This window comes from Carcharhinus amblyrhynchos, chromosome 14, assembly GCF_965287045.1.
Source record: "Carcharhinus amblyrhynchos chromosome 14, sCarAmb.v2.hapA, whole genome shotgun sequence".
Taxonomy (NCBI): domain Eukaryota; kingdom Metazoa; phylum Chordata; class Chondrichthyes; order Carcharhiniformes; family Carcharhinidae; genus Carcharhinus; species Carcharhinus amblyrhynchos.
In genome coordinates, this window is record NC_137337.1 from 70,940,969 (window position 1) to 70,963,689 (window position 22,721).

Sequence of the window (22,721 nt, forward strand, 5' to 3'; positions counted from 1 at the left end):
AACAAGTCACAAGCTCATTAACCAGAATAGAATATCCTCCATTGGATTCCACTTGGAAAAACATAAATCCTTTTCGCTTCGACCCTGCTGCCACTTTGCCAAGTTACCTCAGTATTAATACTTTTTGTGGGTCTGAGACAGTGGGTGCAATTTTACAGCCTCACTCAGGCGAGACTGGAAATTCTCTCCCCAGGTCAATGGAGATTTCCATTGTGGGACCCTCGCTGCTCCGATTCCGAGGTGGTAGAGTTCCGGCCAGTGTCCATTTGCAGATTCATCTACTTGCCTAAGAATAGCAAAAACGTAGGTTGGAATTCTCCAACCTCGTCTGTGGAACCGGCTGCTAAACTCAGATGCCCCAATCTCCCAGTATACTGTGTGCGTAGCATCAAAGTTTACTTATTAGTCACAAGTAGGCTCGATCCCTGTCTCCCCATGTATTTACCCTGCAAATCCCCATTGAGTCTAAATTTATTCATTCATGTCACAAGTAGGCTTACATTAACACTGCAATGAAATCACTGTTGAAATCCCCTAGTCGCCACACTCCGGCACCTGCTCGGGTACACTGAGGGAGAATTTAGCACAGCCCAATGCATCTTTCGGCCTGCAGGAGGAAACCGGAGCACCAGAAGGAAACCCACACAGACACGGGGAGAATGTGCAGACTCCACACAGACAAGTGACCCAAGCTGGGAATCGATCCTGGTCCTTGGCACTGTGAGGCAGCAGTGCTAACCCACTGTGCCACCATGCCATCCCACCAGTCCCGGTCTCCGGTCCCACTGCTGTGAATGGAGATTTGGCTCAGTGCCAGATTCTCCGCTCCCCACTGGCAGCAGCGGCAAGCAAACAAGATCAGAGAATTTTGGCCAAAAATTGTGTCACTTCCATTTTTGACAACGTTCCAGGAGAATCCTTTGTAAGCAGTTCCCTTATGGCTACCATTAACGACGGCAAACAGTCAACGGAGGCATTTGTGACTGTGTTAGTCACTTACGATTAGATCTGTCTGCATTGGCTTTGGGGAAGTCCCATACTGAAGTGCAGGGGGCTGGGGGAGGGAGTGCAGGAAGAATGAGAGTGAGAGGATGAATAGTTGAAGATGGTGAGGGAGAAATCAAAATCAGCAAGGCATCTGGGATTTCAACAAAAGCAACTCACAGTTCTGGAGAAGAGAAATGATAAGAAAAGCAAGCTTGAATTTCCTAGCGATAAATTGGATCTCAGGACATGTTTGAAAGATACTTTTCAAACCAGGAACAGGCTTGTTTTCTTTTAAGTCTGCAACACTCTTCAACAATTGAAGGTGTCAGGAGGACAATGAGATTCAACAGACTCAAGAACAGCTTCTTCCCTGCTGTCTTCAGACTTTTGAATGGACCTACCTTACATTAAGCTGATCTTTCTCTATATCCTAACTATGACTATAACACTAAATTCTGCACCATCTCCTTTCCTTCTTCCCTAAGTACTCTATGAACAGTATGTTTTGTCTGTACAACTCTCAAGGAACAATGGACGGAATTTTCCAGCTTCAAGACTGGAAAATCTAAAGAGCAAAGTTTATTTATTAGTGTCACAAGTAGGCTTACATTAACACTGCAATGAAGTTACTGTGAAAATCCCTTAGTACCACACTCTTGGTACCTATTCGGGTAAACTGAGGGAGAATTTAGCATGGCCAATGCACCTAACCGGCACATCTTTCAGAGGAAACCCACGCAGACACGGGGACAACGTGCAAACTCCACACAGACAGTTACCCAAGCCAGGAATCGAACATGGGTCCCTGGCACTGTGGGGCAGCAGTGCTAACCACTATGCCATCGTGCCACCCACGGACAACAGGCCTTTGCATGGCCTGCCCCTGTCCGCTACGATTCCCATAGCGGGCGGGATGGGAAAAATCCATTCAATGCTTTTCACTGTATCCCAATACATGTGACAATAATAAATTAAATCAAATCAAATCTAATCAACTCTGTGGGCATCCTGGAGTTCATTAGGACCTCCTCAAGGTCCCAGTTTATTATGATCATGATCCAATCGAGCATTTTAAATTTGGTATTCAGTGTCTGCAGTGCCTCAAATCAGATTTATCCAAGACACAAAACCGCCTGACTCTTAAAAATGTAAAAAAACAAGGAAAGGTTAATCCCTTCACAGTGTAAACCTGTTCCTCCACTGTCTACAATCATTTCATTCTCACATCGGACCTATCCACCCCATTAGGTCTCCTGAGGAAACTAACCAGCTACAGATAGACCCTCCAATGTCAGGGTCAAGGCAGTTTGATTGCTTGGACTCTTAAGAGACAATGGCATAGTGGTAATGTCACTGGGCTCAGAATCCAGGCTAATCTCCTGGAGGCACGGGTTCAAACCCCACCACGGCATCTGGAGAAATTTAAATTCAATTCCATCAACCTGGAGTATAAAGCCAGTCTCAATAATGGTCACCTGTGATTAGAAAAAATCTATCTACTGAACAAATTTCCCCTCTAGGAAAGGAAATCTGATATTCTTACCTGGCTTATGTGTGATGCCAGACCCACAGCACTCTGCCCTCTGAAATGGCCCAGGACGCCACTCAGTTGAAGGGCAATTAGGTGAGGGTTACAGATCGAGTAATGGTAGTTATTAACCCTCATAGAAACATAGAATCCGTGCGTACAGAAGAAGGTCATTCAAGTGACAATCACAGCTCAACCAGGTCTCATCCCCATAGCCCCACACATTTACTCTGCTAATGCCCCTGACACTAGGGCCAATTTAATGGCCCAATCCACCAAATCCACACAGCTTTGAACTGTGGGAAGAAACTCACGCAGATATGGGGAGAATGTGCAAACTCCATACAGAGAGTGACCAGAGGCCAGAATTGAACCGGGTCCCTGGTGCTGTGCTAACTTCTGTGCCACCATGCCACTCCACAGAAACATAGAAGATAGGAGCAGGAGGAGGCCATTTGGCCCTTCGAGCCCGCTCCTCCATTCATTTCGATCATGGCTGATCGTCCAACTCAATCGCCTAATCCTGCTTTCTCCCCATAACCTCTGATCCCATTCACCCCAAGTGCTATATCCAGCCACCTCTTGAATATATTCAATGGTTTAGCTGCAATCCGCAGATCCATGGGGGGCAGTGGGGAGGTGATTTTCCAGCCTCGCCGCGCCTGGCCCAGACCACACCAATCCTGACAAATCTTGTGTGCAGCACCGAATGGTTTGTAATCACCCCCGTCCCTTTCCATTGGCACAAGCCAGATGCACCCAGAAAGGGCACAGGCCAATTAGCCATTTAAATATGCTTAACCCATTTGGCGCTGGATTCCCCAGTTGCTGGAGTCTTCATAGAATCCTACAATACAGAAGGAAGCCATTCAGCCCATCGAGCCTGCACCAACAACAATCCCACCCAGGCCCTATCCCCATAACCCCACGTTTTTACCTTGCTAACCTCCCTGACACGTGGGAGAATTTAGCATGACCAATGCACCTAACCAGCACATCTTTCAGACTGTGGGAGGAAACCCACACAGGAATGGGAGAGCGTGCAGACTCCACACAAACAGTGACCCAAGCGGAGAATCGAACCTGGGTCCCTGGCGCTGAGAGGCAGCAGTGCTAACCACTGTGCCACCGTGCTGACCTTTGGGCACAGCGCAAAGCCAGTGATGATCACTACTGGTCTCTGTTAGCAGATACCAGGTTTGGTGGCCAAGGTGGCAACATGGGGGTGGGGGTTTGCCCAGAGGGCTTTAAAGGCATGGGTGGCTGGAGACATGGCTGGACAGTGCCCACCTGGCATCCTGGCACAATCAGTTAGGCACTGCCAGTGTGCCGGCACAATGCCAAGGGAATAGTACCCAAGTGGGGGAGGGTCCTGAGTAGGGGCCATGATGGGGGGCTATGCAGGGGGGCAGTCCATGGTGAGGGGACAGTGTATGATAGAGAGACCTTGATGAGGGGGCTATGCAGTTAGGGGGAGGGGGGAGGTTATTAGGGAGGGGGGGGGGTCCTGGTTCCCATGGAGGGAGGAAATGCCAGCGCACTGAGAGATCAAAGCACCCTTTCGAAATGGCAAGTTATCGCTTTGCAGCTGGGCTCACTAGTAGGTTTAGGCCCTGTCCCTCCCAGAACCCGCTCACAATTCACCACGCTCCCAAAGTGCGGTCCCGTTTTGTGGCCATGGTCTCATCTGTTTGTGGCAGAATGTAGATATGTCCTTCAGGGTGTTTGACCAGAGATTTCTACAGTTGACCATCTATCTGCAATCCAACAGATTAGACATCCGGCATTTTCACAAAAACATTAGGCACAGCTTTCAAAGAAACCCAACAGTGCAGAGGGAGGCCATTTGGCCCATCGAGTCTGCGCCAACCACAATCCCACTCAGCCTTATTCCCGCAGCCCGAGATATTTACCCAGACACTAGAAGCAATTTAGCATGGCCACTCAACCTAACCTGCAGATCCTTGGACTGTGGGAGGAAACCGGAGCAGCCAGAGGAAACCCACGCAGACACAGCGAGAATGCGCAAACTCCACACAGACAGTGTAGCCGAGGCTGGAATTGAACCTGGATTCCTGGCACAGTGAGGCAGCAGTGCTAACTGCTGTGTCACCATCCTGCCCCCTTGATAGGTTTGCATGGGAGGACTGATGTGAGGGAGAAATATCTTCCTCATCTTGAGTTTTGTTTGAAGGGGATTATTCCTTTTTGTTCTCCCGTCCCACACCCACAGTCTAGATTAAATAACCTATCTGCATCAGCAAAGAAGATCTACATAAAGCTTATTTTCAACCTCTTTGTATGCACCAGATACAGGTTAACCTTAGATCATCCACCTTCATAATATTTAGCCCTAAGCAGAATCATCCTTGTTGTATTTTTTTGTCCTCTGTCCAATGCATCAATGATCCATTCAGGATTAAGGTGTTCAGAATGTTCCAACAGCCAGGTTAACAATGATTAGACAGATTAAAACATGACTAATTGGAACGCAGCCATTTCAAAGCATTTAATGCAATATTCTATTGGGTTCATTGCCAGTCTTATATCATAGAATCATACAATTCCTACAGTGTAGAAAGAGGCCATTCGACCCATTGAGGTTGCACTAGCCGCAATCCCACCCAGGCCCTATCCCCATTAACCCCACATATTTACCCTGCTAATTCCCTGGCACTAGGGTGAATTTACTGTGGCCAATCCACCTAACCTGCACACCCAGAGGCATCTTCTGGGCACTCCGGTTTCCTTCCACAGTCCAAAGATGTGCGCATTAGGTTGATTGGCCATGCTAATTTGACCCTGGTGTCAGGGGATTAGCAAGGTAAATGCATGGGGTTATGGGGATAGGGCCTGGGTGGGATAGTTGTTGGTGCAGGCTCGATGGGCCAAACGACCTTCTTCTGCATTGTAAGGATTCAATGATTCCATGACAGTTTCGATGGGTCTCCCAATGATAGGAAATGTTTCTCTCTTCACACTCTCCCAAGGGTGACTCCTTTAGTTCCTCTCCTTCACCTTGGAGGACGGCTTTGCATTTTTAAGTAATGTGCTCCATCTCAAATCGAAATTTCCAGCCAGTTGAAAAATCGAACTTTCAAAAAGAAAGGGGTGTGGCCTCATGACAACATGTGGGCCCCACTGTTTCCTCTTTAAGGAGTTCACAAAAAAGCACCACTGCCACCCACATCCCAAGAAGTCCTGAACAGGGTTCCTGTCGGAGCTGTCGGCGTGGTAAGAATTTCAATGTCTGCCCTCATTATGGGATTCAGTGCCTGCCATCAACTGCCAACAGATGGGATGGTAAGTGTAAATAGTTGCAAGTCATTAATTATAGAGATCAGGGTGATGTACTATCAAGCAACCCTCTAATCCGTTTCTCCCAGTCTCACAGTCACGACTGAAGCTTAGACAAATCCTCAAAATCAGGCTCTGCAACAGGAAGTGGCTATGCCATTTTAAACCTTAATCCTCCTTGCCAACTCTGACCCACGTAGTGAGGAATCACGTAACAAGAGGCCCACCCTTCCTAGACAAACTGTATCATTATTCATTCATGGAAATAATAATATCCACTGCAGAAGGAGGCCATTCGGCCCATCAAGCCTGCACTGACCACAATCCCACTCAGGCCCTCTCCCCATAACCCCATGCATTTACCCTGCCAATCCCCTGACACTAAGGTCAATTTAGCATGGCCAATCCACCTAAACCCGCACGTCTTTGGAATGTGGGAGGAAACCGTACCCGTTAGAGTTTAGAAGGCTGAGGGGGGGATCTTATAGAGACTTACAAGATAATGAAGGGGCTAGATAGGGTAGCAGTAGAGAGATTCTTCCCGCTTAGAAAGGATAGCAGAACTAGAGGGCACAGCCTCAAAATAAGGGGGTTGCAGTTTAGAACGGAGTTGAGGAGGAACTTCTTCACTCAAAGGGTGGTGAATCTCTGGAATTCTCTGCCCGTTGAAGTGGTGGAAGCTACCTCGCTAAATATACTTAAGGTACGGTTAGATAGATTTCTGATAGACAAGGGAATTAAGGGTTATAGGGAGAAAGCGGGTAAGTGGGACTGATTCACTTCAGATCAGCCATGATCTTATTGAATGGCGGGGCAGGCTCGAAGGGCTAGATGGCCTACTCTTGCTCCTATTTCTTATGTTCTTAACCGGAGCACTCGGAGGAAACCCATGCAGCCACGGGGAGAATGTGCAACCTCCTGATACTGACCCGAGCCGAGAATTGAACCAGGGTCCCTGGTGCCCTGAGGCCGCAGTGCTAACCACTGTGCCACCATGTCCTGTTACTTCAGGAGTGGAGAGGGTGGGGTTTGGGGCATGGATTCTCTGGCTTTCCCACAGCAGGAAATTGCACACCATTGGCACAATCTTCTATTCCCATCGACCGCACCCCATTCCGCTGGGAAGCCCATGCCAGGAGTGCGCTGTCGGATGAAGCAGAAAGTTCCCGTTGTCATGTACAGCCAGAGAATTCCAGCCACAATCATTGACCTTAGTTAATTTGCTGTCAGCTTTGAAGGTTTAAAGATTTTTGTATTAATCAAGTTGCAGAAGATCCTGACCAATATTTACAACCCAATAATCTACGGCAGCAGTTCACAATACATTCTTAAACCCCTCCGCTCACAAACAGATCAGCCCACGGCAAACCAATTGATCTCTGACATCCACGGTCGATAACGTGGAATGCTTTCCTTTGCCGGGATTTATTTTTAAGAACATTGAGAGGACCCATGCAAATGAGCATGGAGCTAAAATAACCTCCAGTTACCAAGGCAATACACTGAATCACTCTCAACCCACATTCATGAACTCTAGCTTGTTACCAGCACGCTTGATTTTACTGCCTGAAAGACTTGTCCTATACAAGCAATTAAGAATCTCATTTACATGGTATCATTCTGCAGGAGATGTCATTAGACAAAGACCTCTCTGGCTGACTGGGAGAGAAAGCCAAACGTATTTGTGTGTGAGAGAATTTTGATGCGCATGTATACGATGGGAAAAAGAGTGTGTTTGTTTGAGACTATGTCAGTGAATGAGTGTGAAAGGAGAGTAAGTGTGAAGGGAGAGTATGGCTATATCACTATACATGTATCTGTGAGTATAGGGGTGAAGGTTACAGAGAGCATATGTGTGCGTGTGCATGTGTGTGTGAGTGTATGCGTGCATGCATGTGTGTGCATGTGCCTGTGTGTGTGTGTATGTCTGAGTACATGTGTGCATGCATGTGTCTTCCTGAGCACATACGTACATGTGTGTGTGTGCACGCAAATGTGTGTATATGGGTGTGTATGTGTATGTGTGCACGCATGTGCACATGTGTGATCATATCTGTAGGCACATGAGTGTGTATGCGTGCTTGCATGTGTGTGTGCACACATGTGCATGTGCATTTGCGATCGTGTGTGCGTACACGTGTGTATATGAGCCCATGTGTGTGTGAGTTTGGGCAAATTATGAATGAGTGTTTCAGTGAGTGTGCATTGTGTACGTGTGAGAGTTTGGGTGAATGCGAGTGAGGAAGGAGCTCTCTTATCTTTTGCACAGACAGCTGGCTGAAGCAAGAAACCGGGTGTACATTCTGCAGCAACCTGTGCAAAGGACAGGGCAGCGCGGCCTACCCCATCAGGCTGGTAAGGAGGGACAAGGATGGCTTCACAGAGCTGGGGGCGCCATCTTTAAAAGATGCCCCCCAACTCCCCACAGACATGGAGGACTCCCCATACAAGATCGGGGTGACCAGCATCACGACAGTATTCAAGACTCTTCCAAATCACAGCATCAACCCTCCCCCCAACACACATCAGGGGAACCCCATCCCATGGGAGATCCCCAATGGGCCCAACTCTGGCACTGCCCCCCGGCACAGGTTGGCACTGCCTAGGTGTGTCCCTCTTTCCCCACCAGAGGCTATACTTACCTTGGCACCCGTGATGGAGTCCCTGCAGCTGATTCCTGTTCTTAGATAAGTATTGTGAACCTCACTGACATGACGGCATGCCACACACGTGCATGCACATGTGTGCTCATACACACATGTGCACGTATCCGCAGTGAGGGGTGATCACGTGACTGGGAGGCCCTTTCATGATATTTAAACTCACTAAGCTTTACAGAAATGAGGACTGCTGCCTTTCTGGGTGGGAACCCCCTGTTGCGCCACCGTTCACACGAAGGGCACGGGGGGGCTCAAAATTGCCCCCATAACTTTACACAACATTTCCGATGGGCAGCCGTATCGTCGTTCCACTTAGCAGCAAACCTCAGAGTGAAGGGGATTTTACTGTTCGTTCACTGTTCCCATATTATCAAAGGAATGTTTTACTTCCAGATAGGGAACATTGCCAATTGCAAACAAAAAGAATCCAGCAGTCGCTTTTGTCAGACTATCACACACAATGCACGCGATTCCACCTTCACAATGCAGCTTTCTGACGGAAGGTACATAATTGCCTCATCAAGTCAGAAAACACACTAACATAATGGCCACAGCCTTTTCGAGTCTTATTCTCTTATCGAATACAGCTGGAATTGAGGTGTGGTTCCAGCTAAGGGCAGCACAGTGGCACAGTGGTTAGCGCTGCTGCCTCACAGCGAGAGGGACCCGGGTTTGATTCCCAGCTTGGGTCCCTGTCTATGTGGAGTTTGCACATTCTGCCCAGGTCTGCATGGGGTTTCCTCCGGGTGCTCCGGTTTCCTCCCACAGTTCGAAAATGTGCAGGTTAGATGGATTGGTCATGCTAAGTTGCCCCTTAGTATCCAAAGAGGAGTAGGTTTGGTGGATTGGCCATAATAAATTGCCCCATAGTGTCCAAAGATGTGCAGGTTAGGTAGATTGGCTGCAATCAATTGCCCCTTAGTGTCTAAAGATGTGCAGGTAGAATGGATTGACCATGCTAAATTGTCCCTTAGTGTCCAAAAATGTTCAGGTTAGGTGGATTATCCATGGTAAAATAGACAGGTTTACGAGGATGGACAGAGGAGAGGGCCTTTCAGAGAGTTGTGGCAGAATCGATGGGTTGAATGGCCTCCTTTCATATTATAGGAATTCTCTGGGATGAAGTCAACTCATTACTATGTTAATTAATCCAATTGACAAGGAGGGAGGTGGGACTGACCGCAAGTCTATCAGGTATGTGTAAGCACCCATGGGTCAAGAAGAGATTAACTCTACTAAATAATACTAAAGGGTCAGCATTTATTGCCCATCCATACTCACCTGAGGGCAGTTGAGAGTCAACCACATTGCTGTGGCTGTGGAATCAAATGTAGACCAGACCGGGTAGGGACGGCAAACTTCCTTCCCTCCCCTAAAGGACATTAGTGAACCAGATGGGTTTTTCCGACAATCAACAAAGCTCATCAGTAGATTCTTAATTCCAGATATTTTTTATTGAATTCGAATTCTATCATCTGCCGTGGCGGGTTTCGAATTCGGATCCCCAGAACATTAACTGAGTTTCTGGATTAGTAGCTTGGCAACAATACCACTAGGCCACTACCTCCCTCTAATGAGGCACGCTATATTTTTACTCATTTCCATCAATGTTCATAGCTTATTGAAAGTGGAGTCACAGATGGACAGAGTGGTGAAGAAGGCATTCGGCATGCTTGGTTTCATCGGTCAGAACGTTGAATACAGGAGTTGGGACGTCTTGTTGAAGTTGTACAAGACATTGGTAAGGCCGCACTTGGAATACTGTGTACAGTTCTGGTCACCCTGTTACAAAAAAGATATTATTAAACTAGAAAGGGTGCAGAAGAGATTTATTAGAATGCTACCGGGACTTGACGGTTTGAGTTATAAGGAGAGGCTGGATAGACTGGGAGTTTTTTCTCTGGAGCTTAGGAGGCTGAGGGGTAATTTTATGGAGGTCTATAAAATCATGAGGGGCGTAGATCAGTTAGATAGTCAACATCTTTTCCCAAAGGTAGGGGAGTCTAAAACTAGAGGGCATAGGTTTAAGGTGAGAGGGGAGAGATACAAAAGGGTCCAGTAGGGCAGTTTTTTCACAGAGTGTGGTGAGTGTCTAGGTAAGTTGCCAGAGATAATAGTAGAGGCAGGTACAATTTTGTCTTTTATAAAGCATTTGGATCGTTACATGGGTAAGATGGGTATAGAGGGATATGAGCCAAACACGGGCAATTGGGATTAGCTTAGTGGTTAAGAAAAAGGGGTGGCACGGACAAGTTGGGCCGAAGGGCCTGTTTCCATGCTATAAACCTCTATGACTCCAATGTTAATAGTCAACACAGTGATGGATTTCGATTTGCATGTGATCATTTTGGCCTTGCTTCTGCCAAGTGCGGCCCTGGCAACAGTTTCTGTTCCCCGCAGTCAGGCTGCTGGCAACTGTGTGCGGACTCCCAGGGAAAGAATTCCTGACTGCGTGTCACGAAAAGCTGCGAAACGTCCAACTGTTTGGTTCTGAGAGCCGGTTTAAGCTCCCTGAGAGATCCGTTTGCGAAATGGAGACAGCTAAAACGAGCCTTCAGCTGGTTCCATGGGGAGATTTTCGACAAAAAAAAAACAGCAGATGACAGGACTGTATTCCTGCACAGTTTCAAAAGCGGCTGACAAATGGGATTTCAACTCAGAAGCTTCCAGGTGTCAGTGGTTGATGCTGGCAGAACTTCGTATCATTACTTATGCAGCTCGAGCTCAAGGGAGACAAATGGATTCATGCAGATTCCGGGCTGAGTGTACCATCTGAGTTAAAAAGAAAATGGAGAATTCGTGGCATTTGAATCTTAAACGGGATCGTGCGCGGTGCCAAATCATTTAGCAGAGGCAAATTACTTTGGTTCATTCCAAGGGATTCCCCCCATGTCTTTGTTCTCAATATTTATCGAGCAATGCATGTGAAGGAACATCCTAAGTGAGAAGGAAATTGCATTTATATATCGCCTCAGGATGTTCCAAAGCACATCGGCCCTATATTTTAGGACGAGTAGCTGTTGGCTCAGTTGGTAGCACAGTTGTCCCTCCCCACCACCCCTCATAGGACATGTGTTCGAATCCCACGCTCAGCATTGAGCGCACAGGTCAAGGCTGCCACCCCTGCCATTTTTCCAATCAGATATTAAGCCATGGGCCTCAGATGTTGCACACAAAGGGGAGGCGATGGCCTAGTAGTATTGTCACTGGACTGTTCATCCAGAAACTCCACTAATGTTCTGGGGGCCCAGGTTCGAATCTCACCACGGCAAATGATGGAATTTGAATGTTGTAAAAAAAAACTGATTAAAAATCTACTGATTACCATGACACCATTGTCAATTATCAGAAAACCCCATCTGATTCACAAATGTCCCTCAGGGAAGGAAATCCACCATCCTTACGCAGTCTGGCCCACATGTGACTCCAGAGCCGCAGCAATGTGGTTGATTCTCTACTGCCCTCCAAGGGCAATTAAGATTGGGCAATAAATACTGGCCAGCCAGCGATGCCCATGTCCCAAGAATGAATAAAAACAAAAGAGGCATAAAAGATCCTACGGCACGACTTTGAAGGAGTGCAAGCTTATATCCCTGGTATCAAGGGCAACATTAATCCCTCATTCATCATCACCAAGAACAGGTTACCTGGTTTCGATCAGGCCCAGTGTTATAGAGTCATACAGCAACACAGCACAGAAACAGGCCCTTTGGCCCAACTGGCCCATGCCGTCCATGGTGCCCTCCCAGCTAGTCTCGATGCTTTTAAATGTTGCTATTGTATCCACCACAACTACTTTCTGTGGTAGCGCATTCCAAACACACACCACCTTCTGTGTGAAGAAGTTGCCCCTCAGGTCCCTTTGAAATCTCTTCTCTCTCTCCTTAAACCATTGCCCTCTGGTTTTCAATTCCCCTTCCCTGGGAAAAAGGCCATGGCTGGAACTTTACTACCACGCCAACTCCGGGAATTGGGACGGGTACGGCTCGCAGAATGGAATTCCCTGTTGGCCTGGGGTGGGATCTTCTGAGCCTCGCCCTCATGAGATTGTAAAATACCAGCCTATGCGTGTCCATCCTATCTATGCCCCTCATGATTTTATACACCTCTGCAAGGTTGCCCCTCATTCTCCTACCTTCCTAGGAATAAAATCCAAGCCTGGCCAACCTCCCCCTATAACTCAGGCCCACTAGTCCTGGCAACATCCTCGTGAACCTTCTTTGTTCTCTGAAGTAGATCATCAAACCACTCAGTTGGCCAGAGTCACTGCAGTATATGCAGACATGCCCACATTGTTTTGGCAAAATTCATGGTTGGCATTCATCTGGCAGACAGGCAAGCAGACTCTTCTGTAACCTCGATCCTCCATCTGGTGGGACCACCATTTCTATTGGGTACGGTGTGTGCCCGTACTGTGGTCAAGGTGATGGCGCCATTGGACTCACATTGTAAGACAAGCTGTGCCATTTATCGCTTGCCAACTGCTGTCTGCCAATCGAGAGCTCACCTTCAGTTGTTAATTATTTAATGGCGGGCCAGTGGGCGGCACCTGAGGGCATTAGGAATATGACCACAGAGCCATAGAGCACTGATGGGGGCTATTCAACCTTGCAAACTTCTGTCAACTCTCTCCAAGGAGTTATTCCACTGAATAACCATAGAAACCCTATAGCGCAGAAGGAGGCCACTCAGCCCATTGAATCTGCACTGACAACAGTCCCACCCAAGCCCTATCTCTATAACCCTGTGTCCTAGTACACAGCACACCTTAAACTAATTAAATGTGAGCAATATCTATTTGAACTTTGAAGAGTCCAAATTCATTAAGGTTAATCGTGACGCTAAAGGGTGGACTTTTCCTGTCCCACTTGCCACAGGAATCATAGTGGCTGGGCACGGATTTTGAATGGGACTACCTTATATTAAGTTGATCTTCCCCTACACCCGAGCTATGACTGTAACACTACATTCTGCACTCTCTCCATTCCTTCTCTATGAACGGTATGTTTTGTCAGTGTAGCACGCAAGAAACAATATTTTTCACTGTATATTAATACATGTGAATCAGATCAAATCAAATAACTGATTATTTGGCCATAGAGGGAGTGCAGCCAGCATTCCCACCCCATCACCGGAACTCTACCATCCCATCCACCACAGAATCGGAGCGGGTAAGGGGCAGACAATGGAAATGTCTACTGTGCTCCGGTGGGATTTTCCGGTCTTGCTCGAGTGTGGTCTTAAAATAGCATCCTAAGTGTCAATTTAGTATGGCAATCAACCTAACCCAATTAGTCCCATACCCTTGATCTTGCAAGGTTTCCTTCTTAAGTATATGTTCAATTTCCTTCTGAAAGTTCTTCATTCCAAGCTCATTTGGCTCCATGCTAGTCTAGTTTGACACATAGCTAAGCCAACCAGGTCTGGGCACCGACCTACCCCATTAATGGAACTTGAAGAATGACCCTCGCACTGTTTAAAAAGACACAGTTGCAAGTTCAAGCTCTATCAGACCCACTGCTCAGTGGGAAACATTCCTGTACACGTATCCTAGAACGCCGCACACTTTTAACTAGCTAAAGGTGGGCAATATCGATTTGAACTTTGAGGAGTCCAAATTCACTGAGCTTACAAGAACTTTGTAGTTTGGATTGGACTTGGAGACACTTAAGCAGGTGGATTGTTGCACATTACATGTGATCAAACAATCAGCCTCGGCTACTACTGCACGCTGCACTGAATCAACAACAGTGAAGCTTTCTGAATCTACCAGCCGCTGTAGCAATACGGACACATTTGACGGTAATAACAGCAATTACAACATTAATTGATACCGATACATCTGTTATTGCATGTCGAGTGGAGCTCCACCAATAATCATATATTGCAGATGAATAACTTAGCATAGTAATTACAAAGTAAATGAAGCTTCACAAAATGCAGCAACATCACAATAATACTTTTGCAGTTGTAGACACATTTGCAGGTGCTTGATGACGAACAGTTCCAATTCTTCACAATTTTCATTCACTAATCCCCAGGATAGAGGTCATTTATGCTCTTTCATACACTTTACTTTTGACATCCATCAGTAAGGATAGGCAACAACACCTCCCACACGATTATCCTCAATACCAGTGCCCCACAAGGCTGTGTCCTCAGCCCCTGACTACAGTCCTTATACACCTATGTCTGTGTGGCCAAATTCCCCTCAAGTTCGCTGATGACACCACTGCAGTGGGATGGATCACAAACAATGATGAGATGGAGTACAGGAAAGAGATAGAGAGTCTGGTGAATCGGTGTGATGACAATAATTTCTCCCTCAATGTCAGCCAAAGAAAGGAGATAGTCATCGACTTCTGGAAGCTTGGTGGAGGACATGTCTACATCAACGGGGATAAAGTGGAAATGGTTGAGAAATTCAAGTTTCCAGGTGTCCAAATTACTAACAACCTGTCCTGATCCCTCCACATCGACACTATAATTAGAAAGCCCACCAATGCCTCTACTTTCTCAGGGGGCTAAGGTAATACAGCATGTCCGCTATGACTCTCACCAATTTTTACAGATACACCATAGAAAGCATCCTTTCCAGATGTATCACAGCTTGGTATGGCTCCTGCTCTGCCCAAGGCTGCAAGAAACTACAAAAGGTTATGAACATAGCCTAGTCCATCACACAAACCAGCCTCCCATCTACTGATTCCGTCCACATTTCTTGCTGCCTCAGAAAAGCAGCCAGCATAATCAAGGACCCCAAGCACCCCACCTTCCACCTTCTTCCGTCGGGAAAAGCCCACAAAAGTCTGAGATCATGTACCAACTGACTCAAGAACGGCTTCTTCCCTGCTGCCATCAGACTTTTGAATGGGCCTATCTTATATTAAGTTGATCTTTCTCGACACCCAAGCTCGCACTGTAACACAATATTCTGCACCCTCTCCTTTCCTTCTCCCCTATGTACTCAATGAATGGTATGCCTCATCTGTATAGCACGCAAGAAACAATACTTTTCACTGTTCCCAATACATGTGACAATAATAAATCAAATCAGATCAAACCAAGGTACTCTTCTGCAGGAGTGAAACTATGTGTTTATTAACCGATCCAATTAAAGCCACAAAGTGAAGCCTATGTGACATTCTGGGTGAAAGCGAGGTCGGCTTGTTCTCTTATCAAAACATTTTCTTTCTAATTTTTGCTTTCTAAATGTAAGTGATCAACTTGCATGGTTGAGAGTGTGCCAGCTCATCTGTGTTAGCCGTGACTTGGGGGTCAGTTTAGCTCAGTTGGCTGGACAGCTGGTTAGGGATGAAGAGCGACACCAACAGCGTGGGTTTAATTCCCGCATCAGCTAAGGTTATTCATGAAAGTCCTGCCTTTTCAAGCTTGCCCCTCACCTAATGTGTGGTGATCTTCAGGTTAAATCGCTGTCAGTCAGCTCATTCACCTGTTGAAGGAGCAGCACCCCGAAAGCTCGTGATCCCAAATAAACCTCTTGAACTTTATCCTCGTGTTGCAAGACTTCTTGCTATGACTACTGGGGGGGGACTATATTTCTTAGCTTAGCCTCGAATCAAACAGAATTTAAACTGTTTGCGGAGGGAAGGGTCACAGGTAAGGTCAAATTTCAGATCACAAATCACATTCCAGGCAACAATAATATAAAGGCAAAACACTGCGGATGTTGGAATCTGAAACAAAACAGAAAATGCTGGAAAATCTCAGCAGGTCTGACAGCATCTGTGGGGAGAGAATAGAGCCAACGTTTCAAGTTTGGATGACCCTTCATCAGAGCTACGCCAGACTATAATCTTTGGCTTTCTTCCTCTTGGCTTTTTTTTTACCCAGCGTACTTTTATAAGTGACACTCCACGTCTGACTCTTCCGTCAGTATTTTTTGTTGCTGACGAGTTCTTAGTGTTCCGAATGACTGCATCTCTCATTTTCCTGGAAGAAATCTGCATAAAAGCTAATTAGCTGCCTCAAATTGAGTTTGACAACTTGAACAGACAGTTCAAATCCTCTCAAGTTACGGCCTGTGGATTGCCAAATACAATCGCTGACTAAATCTGCCGTGAATGACAGTCAGGGACTTTATCTTACTGTTGCAGATGGGCTAAGATAGAGAGAGCGATTTACTGTTTGCGCAGGGTGACAAGGGTAAGACAGCTTGAGTATTTTTTATTCATCTCTGAGACATGGGCGTCACTGGCTGACCAGCATTTACTGCCCATCCCAAGTTGCCCGAGGGCAGCTGCGAGTCAATCACATTGGTTCTGGAGTCACACGTAGGCCAGACTGAATAAAAATGGCAGATTTCTTTCCCTAAAGGACATTAGTGAACAAGATGGGCTTTTCCGACAATGAACAGAGTCTTAATTCCAGATACTTTTTAGTGAATTCAAATTCCACCATCTGCTGTAGCGGGATTCGAACCGAGGTCCCCAGAGCATTGGCTGAGTTTCTGGATCAATGGTCAAGCAATAACACCACGAGGCCATCGCCTCCCTAGGCCTGAGGTTCCAGATTAGGGTTGGTGATGATGTTAGGCATTAGGCTTAGCATTAGAGTGAAGATTAGGGTTGGGGTTAGGGTTTCAGCTGCTTGCCAGGTTCCAGGTGTCTCCCTGTGGCAAGAGATTTCAGATTAGGGCTGGTGACGTTGTTAGGCTACGGGCTAGATTTGCAGTGGCTGGCTGGGTTCCAGATGTATTCCAGGGGCATGAGGTTTCAGATTAAGGTGGGTGAATGTGCCCCCGAGGCTTGCTGTCTGGTCACTGTTACAAAAGGCACAAAGTTCTTTACAATTTATGACAGCACAGTTAAGTTCTGATAATATCATGAATTATGTACCTTGCGTGAGCTAGGAAGTGTCAGCTTCGTTCTGTTGTCACTTACTCTCACCTCTTGAGTCGGATGGCAGCCTTAAGTGCGGCAAAATATTGCTGAGGTTAACCCGTGTTTGAAATTGTCCCTGTTTTCCCTCCTTACCATGCAGGCTTTCCAGAAGATCTTGGCCAGAGTTTTATCCCCTTTCCCAATCCTGGTGTAAACTGGTGGGCCTGGGACGAGGGGGAACTGTGGGATGTGGATGTAAAATCGCGTAGGACAGCAGGGAGTGCCACGCCCATCGCCTACCCACTCTCACTGGTATTTTACCAGCAGTAGGTTAGATGGTGGGCAACCCACCCACCTTTGGGCCAACCACTGCCTCTAAATGGTCAATGAATGGTGACTTAAGAGTTCCTTCTTGTGCATTAGAGGGAAGAGGGGGTCCCTCCTGATTGGATTGAAGCGGATGGAATTGTATTGAGAAATGAGGTCAAGAGATATTGAGACAAGACAGCTAGAATCGAGACCAACCACAATCTATATGAATGGACAAACATGGCAAAGTTGAATGGTTTACTTTTATTGCCATTGTTCTGACTGCCACCTCAACTCAACATTCAAAAGGCTTCCAGAACATTCCTGGCTTGATATTAGAGAAACAAAGAAATGGGATTTATAAAAGGATCACCTTCCTGTCCCTCTCTGGCTCTTGCACTGAGAATGACTCGGCCTAAGATTCCACACGCACCTGCCTTATGAAAGATTAGGAAAATGAGGCAAGACATTGAATCCCTACAATGCAAAAAGAGGCCATTCATGTCTCTTCAGAAGGAACTCTTCAAAACGCAGCTAATGAAAATACAACAAAACTTACTCCAACTTACGAATCAAAGAAAGGGCTTAATAAAGAAACATCATTACTCCAAACGTGGGGCCTTGCCCTAGGCCACCCTAAACTCCACACAATTCCACATAGTTCCTTATTTATAGTGAATCAGTTGGTCAACTGACTATTACACCACTCTGTGATTGGTTCCATGTTTTACTGGGTCAGCTGACCCTTGCATCTTGTCACATTTCATCCAAATTTGTCACCGGGTGCATTCTAACAATTCAGCCCATCGAGATTGCACCTACAACAATCCCACACAGCTGCTATCACCATGTATTTACCCTGCTAATCCTGCTGATAATAAGGGGCAATTTTAGCATGGCCAATCAACCTAACTCGCACATCTCTGAACTGTGGGAGGAAGCCGGAGCACCCAGAGGAAACCCACGCAGACACGGGGAGAAGATACAAACTCCACACAGACATTCACCAAAATTGAACCCGGGTCCCTGGCGCTGGGAGGCAGCAGTGCCAACCACCGTGCCACCATGTGAGGACCACCCTCACTTCCGAATTTAAGATGCCTGCTGCAACCGTGAATCATAGAATCTTCACAGTACAGAATGAGGCCATTCGGCCCATCAAATCTGTACTGACCACAATCCCACCCTTTAACCCCACATATTTACCCCGCTAATCCCCCTGACACCAGGGGCAATTTAGCAAGGCCAATCAGCCTAACCCGCACATCTTTGGACTCTGGGGGGAATCCTGCTACTATTGCAAGTACAGGCAGCTTGCTGTGAACCCTTATCTGAAATAAACTGTTAACATTAACCGATGGTGCCTTAGGCCTCTGCCAACTTCCTGCGCTTAGCATCCACACAGCCCACACTAAAGCTGTCCCCTAACCCTTCCGCCACTGGTTAATATGTTCGTGCGTGCTGTAACATTCCTAAACCGCAAGGGTCTAAATCCCGATGCGTATACAATGGAAAATCAAATATACAAAGCAAAAAGGAAGATTTAGAGTAAGATCAGCCCAAAATAGCTAATGCAACATGAATTAACTGTCAGTAGTGTTATCTGCATGAATGAGCAAACTCGTGTCCTGGCCTATGTATTTCCCTCAAGGCACATGTCAAGAAAATCTATATTAGCTATAGCTTCTACCACTGCTGCAGTGTCGTGGATGTATCATGTCAGGCTGACACCAATAGATTTAGCTCTAATTACGAATCATATTATGGACCATTTAGAATTGCTACCTTATTCAAACAGATACGGATGTGTTGATTAGCTCTCCTACCTCTGCCCAAAGACATCTACTGTATAAATGACTAGAAAGCAGCCAACATGTGGAATTCAATCTCCCCTGTTAATGGGGCTTGTACTTAGAATTCAATTTTCCCTTCTCTGCGTACTGTTCTGCATCTTGGATGAATATGAAATCTGTCCTTATCTCCTCCACCCAATCATTTTCCCTTCCTATCTAATACATCCATCTTTTCCACTGTGAGGAACTGTCTCTGTGACACAAGCGCACTGGGGCGGCATGGTGGCACAGTGGTTAGCACTGCTGCCTCACGGCACAGTAAGAAGTCTCACAACACCAGGTTAAAGTCCAACAGGTTTATTTGGTAGCACAAGCCACCAGCTTTCGGAGCGCTGCCCCTTCATCAGGTGAATGGGAGTTATGTTCACAAACAGGGCGGATAAAGTCACAAACTCAATTTACAAAATAATGGTTGGAATGCGAGTCTTTACAGGTAATCAAGTCTTAAAGGTACAGACAATGCGAGTGGAGAGAGGGTTAAGCACAGATTAAAGAGATGTGTATTGTGTCCAGCCAGGACAGTTAGTGAGAAATTGCAAGCCCAGACAAGTCGTGGACAAGGATGGCAGCATCTCCACATCATGCCTCACAGCGCCAGGGGCCCAGTTTCGATTCCCGACTTGGGTCAGTCTCTGCGTGGAGTTTGCATGTTTTCTCCCCCGTGTCTACGTGGGTTTCCGCCGGGAGCTCCGGTTTCTTCCCACAGACCGAAAGGCATGCTGGTTAGGTTCATTGGCCATGCTAAATTCTCCCTCAATGTACCCAAACAGGCACTGGAGTGTGATGACTAGGGGATTTTCACACTAACAAACTGCAGCGTTAATATAAGCCTACTTGGGACGCAAACAATGAAAACTTTGGTTGTTAAGCAAGTTTCGTAAGATAAACAAGAATAATCGGCTGTAGATAATGACACTTTTATTCCTGGGCAGAATGAAAATGATTGGGTAATTGTTCTGTCAATGATGCCTGGAGTCCATCCTACTGTCACTAACGGGGATTGATTTCTGCACACAATTCAGATTATGACGCGATCTTCCACTCACTGCAGTTTGCTGGGGAGATCACCTTATGATGAGAAGAGAAAATGCTGAAAAATCTCAAGAATCTGGCAGCATCTATCAGGAGAGGAAAGAGCTGACGTTTCAAGTCCGGATGAACCTTTGTCAAAGCTTTGACAATGGGTCACCTGGACTCAAGATATTTAGGATGTTGGGAATGAAAGATGAGTCATGACTATTAGCACCTCTTAGCTTTCCCCTTGTTTTTGTGGCTATGGCTCATCTTTAACTCCCTCCCCCTGCAGTATAAATATCTCCCACTTTCTATGCCTTTGAGCTTTGACAAAAGGTCACCTGGACTCGAAACTTCAGCTCTTTTCTCTCCTTCCGGATGCTGCCAGACCTGCTGAGATTTTCCAGCATTTTCTCTTTTCAATCATAGAATCATAGACCCCTACAGTGCAGAAAGAGGCCCTTCGGCCCATCGGGTCTGCACCGAACACAATCCCACCCAGGCCCTATCCCCATATCCCTACATATTATACCCACTAATCCCTCTAACCTACGCATCCCTGGACACTAAGGGGCAATTTCTTAGCACGGCCAATCAACCTAACCCGCACATCTTTTGATTTCAGATTCCAGCACCCGCAGTCATTTCCTTTCGCCCTGTGATTATTCTGGGATCTTGCTGCAGTTTTGGGCATTTGCCGTATCTCCTGCAGATTCTTCTTCAAAAGATTCGAATAGTTTGCCGAGCAAATAGACCTGATTCGTTCCAAAAGACACTTTGCTGTGAGTCTCTGGACTTTAGAAGGATGAGAGCAGATTAAATTGAGGCATATAAGCTGATGAAAGGTATGGATAAGATAGATGTGGAATGGATGCTTCCTCTTGTGGGGCAGTCTAGGATAAGAGGCCATAGTCTTAGGATAAGGGGTGGCAAATTTAAAACAAAAACTACTTCCCCCAAAGCGTTGTGAATCTATGGAATTCTCTACCCCAAAGAGTGCTGGATGCTGGGACAGCAAGTACATTTAAGGAGGAGTTAGACTTTTAATTGGTATTGGGTTGAAGGGTTAAGGAGAGAAGGAAAATGGGGATGAGGAGCATATCAGCCATAATCGATTGATGGGCCAAATGGCCTAATTCTGCTCTTACATCTTCTGAACTCACTGCAGGTAAAGGCCTACTCCCAACCCATTGGGCCACACAGTCACAGCTAGTGGATAAGAATGTAAGAACATAAGAAATAGGAGCAGGAGTAGGCCATCTAGCCCTTCGAGCCTGCCCCGCCATTCAATAAGATCATGGCTGATCTGTCATGGCTCAGTTCCACTTTCCCGCCCTCTCCCCATAACCCTTAATCCCCTCGCTTATCAAAAACCCATCAACCCACGTCTTAAATATATCTAGCGAGGCAGCCTCCACCACTTCAACGGGCAGAGAATTCCAGAGATTCACCACCCTTTGAGTGAAGAAGTTCCTCCTCAACTCCGTTCTAAACCGCCCCCCCTTTATCTTGAGACTGTGCCCTCTAGTCCTACTGTCCTTTCTGAGCGGGAAGAGCCTCTCCACCTCTGTCCTATCCATCCCATTCATCATCTTATATGTCTCAATGAGATCTCCCCTCATTCTTCTAAACTCCAGCAAGTACAAGCCCAGTTTATTCAGCCTCTCCTCATAGTTCAACCCCCTCAACTCCGGTATCAGCCTAGTAAACCTCCTCTGCACTTCTGAGCTGGATGTTCTGAGCTTCACTCCTCATCATCAGACGAATTAGTGGTCCCCTGAAGAGCAAACGGATATTACGCTGCTAAATGTCAGCAACTGTCCATCAAAGATTACTGTTGACAAGTGTTTATGGGATTTTGCAGTTGAGGAAGCAGACTAATTCACAATAGCAAGACAGTTCACTTCCATGCCCTTGACTGTCTGTCCATTCATCCTAACGGAAGGCACATTGCAAGCCCTCAGGCACAAAAGAAGAAAACTCTCACCCGTTTTCATTCACTGGCACAATGCTTAGCGTTGCCGTCTCCCAGCGCCAGGAGAAGAAATCTCCTCAGAAAACTCCCTCTTCCACCTTCTTCTGTCAGGTCTGAGGTACCGACCGACTCAAGAGCAGCTTCTTCCCTGCTGTCATCAGACTTTTGAATGGACCTACCTCGCACTAAGTTGATCTTTCTCTACACCCTAGCTATGACTGTAACACTACATTCTGCACTCTCTCCTTTCCTTCT

The 22,721-nt window shown here is 46.5% G+C and overlaps 1 protein-coding gene across 2 annotated transcripts in view; it reads right to left on the reverse strand.

The window, feature by feature from the left end:
• Window positions 1-22,721, reverse strand: part of slc8a3 (solute carrier family 8 member 3) — a 408,213-nt gene that overhangs the window by 181,768 nt on the left and 203,724 nt on the right. The gene's annotated exons all lie outside the window — the stretch shown is intronic.